Consider the following 4,132-nt stretch of genomic DNA (forward strand, 5'->3'; position numbering starts at 1 on the left):
AAAAAAAGCCCAGAGCCAGATGGTTTCCGCACAAAATTCTAACAGAGCTTTAAAGAGGAACTAATACCAATACTTCTCAAATTGTTTCACACAATAAAAACGGAAGGAATATTGCCAAACTCTTTATGACTGTACAGTTTCCCTGATACCCAAACTACACAAAGACTCAGCTAAGAGAGAATTACAAACTAATCTCCTTCACGAAAATTAATGCAAAAGTACTCAATAAAATACTGGCATACTGAATCCAAAAACATATCAAAAAAATCATACACCATGATCAAGTTGGTATCATCCCAAGGTGCAAGGATGGTACAACATGTGAAAATCTGTCAATGTAATCTACCTTATAAACAAACTGAAAGAATAAAAAACATACAATTATCTGACTAAATGCTGAAAAAAACCTTTGACAAAATCAACACCCCTTCATGATAAAGGTCTTAGGGAGGGCAGGGATACAAGGAATGTATCTGAACATAATTAAAGCAGTATGGAGCAAGCCTACAACCAACATCAAATTAATGGAGCAAGACAATGCTGTCCACTTTCTTTATATCTGTTCAATTTTGTACTCTATGTTCTAGGTAGAGCAATAAGAAAACAAAAGGAGATCAAGGGGATATTTAATGGAAAGGAAGAAGTCAGATGTTTGGTATTTGCAGATGATACGATAGTAAAAAAGTGACCCCAAAAATTCTACCAAGGGGGTCCTAAAGCTGATAAACACCTTCAGTAATGGGACAAAATACAAGATCAATTTTAAAAAAATCAGTAGCCCTCCTATATACAAATAATTAAAGGGCCTAGAAAGAAATAAGAACAACATCACCCTTTATAATAGCCACAAATAATGTAAAATATCTTTGGGTAACACTAACCAAAGAAGTGAAAGACCTATACAAAAAGAATGTTAGTCTGTGAAGAAAGATATTGAAGAAGATATAAGAAAATAGAGAAATATTCCACGGTCTTGGATAGGTAGGATCAACATAATAAAAATAGCAATATTACCAAAAGGAATCTACAAATTCAATGCAATCCCCATCAAAATACCAACACAATTCTTCACAGTTCTTGAAAGAACAATACTCAATTTCATATGGAAAAACAAAAACCAAGAATAGTCAAAACAATCCTGTCTAAGAAAGGAGCCTCCAGAGGCAACACCATCCCTGACTTCAAACTCTACTATAGAGCTACAAGTAATGGAAACAGCTTGGTACTGGCCTAAAGAGACAGGTGAACTGATGGAACTGAATTGAAGACCTGGATATTAATCCACACATTTTTAAACACCTGATTTTCTTTCACTTGGCTTTTTGAGATAGGGTTTCTCTGAGTAATATTCCCAGCTGTCATGGAACTGGCTATTGTATACCAGGCTGACTTTGAACTCACACAGATCCACCTGCCTCCCCTCCCAAGTGCTTGGATTTGGTATTAAAGGCGTGTGCCACCATTGCCTGGCATAACCTCTCATTTTTGGCAAAAAGCTAGACTTATGCAAAGGGAAAAAGAAAGCATTTTCAATAAATGTTGCTATCCTAACTAAATATCAACATGCAGAAGAATGCAAATAGACCCATATCTATACCCATGCACAAAACTCTTGTCTAAATGGATCAAAGGACTCTACTTATTGCCAGCCACACTGAACCTCTTTGAAGAGAAAATGGGAAGTAGTCTTGAATGTATGGGTACAGGAGACTACTTCCTAAATATAACAACAATAGCACAGACACTGAGAGAAAGAACAATGTCTAGTCCATTTGCTCTTGATAAATTCAGAGAAAGTACTCCTTCTCTATCCTATTTTGCTGAGTTCAAAGTCTTGTACCTAATTTACTTTCTATCATAACTTGCATTCTGCATCAGGTAAACTATAACCATGTAGTCATCAACTCCCTCAGAGACCCCAAAATAAAATATTAACTGAGTAAGCAGGAAGTGCAAGCAAGTGGCTTCAAAAAATGTGAGAAATGAAGGAAACAGCTGGCTTCCTGGACAATAAACCAAAATTCTTCTGCAACATTGGGGCATCTATCTTTAGCCTAAAGGCTTAGCAAATCCAACAGACTCTTCTGTGAGGCAGGATACTATGAAGGGCTGTCCCTCCTTGTCTTGACAATATTTAGTAGTCACTTTCTTTTGTGTCTTGCCTGTCCAATTAAAACAGCATACGGTCAACAGTCAAAGCAAGGACATTTTCTACTCCAGGAGCTTACTTTTGCTACAAGGAAAGCAATCTTGATGTGTAGTTTCTTTGATGCCCATTATCTTCTCTGAAGTTATTTGGTGCTGCCAGTAGCAGACATGCCTCATTGTCATTAAAAAAAAAAAAAACTTTTGTTAATAAAACATCTTAAATGCATATTCTGTAGCTCTCGACGTGTTTCAAGATGACCTTCTATGTAAAATATAATTTTGTTTGGTCTTGAAAATATACCTAATGTGACTACAGGTTCGATTTTAACAAATGACCAATTATTAACCTGAATTTCCTTATTTTCCTAAACAATTGGCAATAAAAACTTTCAAAGACTAGAAATTTGCATTGCACTGTCAATGAGCCATATAGGGACAATACCTTGAACAATATAAGAAATATATGTATAGTATGTTTTAACAAAATTGATTTCAAATTTGAATCAATATTCAATATTTGCATACAATATACAAAAGTTCAATCCGATGTAAAACATTTAAAAGAAGTAGTTGCTTTTTAAAAGTAGATTCACACACAAAGACCCAACCAAGAAAGAGAATTACAGACCTATCTCACTCATGAACATCGACGCAAAAATTCTCAATAAAATACTGGCAAACTGAATCCAAGAACACATTAGAAAAATTATCCATTATGATCAAGTAGGCTTCATCCCAGGGATGCAGGGCTGGTTCAACATACGCAAATCTATCAATGTAATCCACCATATAAGTAAACTGAAAGAAAAAAACCATATGATCATTTCATTAGATGCTGAAAAAGCATTCGACAAAATTCAACACCCCTTTATGATAAAGGTCTTGGAGAGAATAGGGATACAAGGGTCCTACCTAAATATAATAAAAGCTACTTACAGCAAGCCAACAGCTAACATTAAATTAAATGGAGAAAAACTCAAAGCCATCCCACTAAATCAGGAACGCGACAAGGATGTCCACTCTCTCCATACCTCTTCAACATAGTGCTTGAATTTCTAGCAATAGCAATAAGACAACATAAGGAGATCAAGGGGATTTGTATTGGAAAGGAAGAAGTTAAGCTTTCGTTATTTGCAGATGATATGATAGTATACATAAGCGACCCCAAAAATTCTACCAAAGAACTCCTACAGCTGATAAACACCTTTAGTAATGTGGCAGGATACAAGATCAACTCCAAAAAATCAGTGGCCTTCCTATACACTAAGGATAAGGAAGCAGAGAGGGAAATCAGAGAAGCATCACCTTCCACAATAGCCACAAATAGCATAAAATATCTTGGGGTAACTCTAACCAAGGAAGTGAAAGATCTATTTGACAAGAACTATAAGTCTTTGAAGAAAGAAATTGAAGAAGACACCAGAAAATGGAAAGACCTCCCTTGCTCTTGGATTGGGAGGATCAACATAGTAAAAATGGCAGGCAATTCTACCAAAAGCAATCTATAGATTCAATGCAATCACCATCAAAATCCCATCAAAATTTTTCACAGATCTGGAGAAGACAATAATCAACTTTATATGGAAAAACAAAAAACCCAGGATAGCCAAAACAATCTTATACAATAAAGGATTGTCTGGAGGCATTACCATCCCTGACTTCAAACTCTATTACAGAGCTACAGTATTGAAAACAGCTTGGTATTGGCATAAAAACAGAGAAGTCGACCAATGGAATCGAATAGAAGACCCTGACATTAACCCACAAACCTATGAACACCTGATTTTCGATAAAGGAGCTAAAAGTATACAATGGAAAAAAGAGAGCATCTTCAACAAATTGCTCTGGCAAAACTGGATGTCAATCTGTAGAAGAATGAAAATAGATCCATATCTATCACCATGCACGAAACTCAAGTCCAAATGGATTAAAGACCTCAATATCAGTCAGAACACACTGAACCTGATAGAAGAGAAAGTGGGAA

This window comes from Microtus oregoni, unplaced genomic scaffold, assembly GCF_018167655.1.
Source record: "Microtus oregoni isolate MIOR12 unplaced genomic scaffold, Mior012 000017F_ref0000208, whole genome shotgun sequence".
NCBI lineage: Eukaryota > Metazoa > Chordata > Mammalia > Rodentia > Cricetidae > Microtus > Microtus oregoni.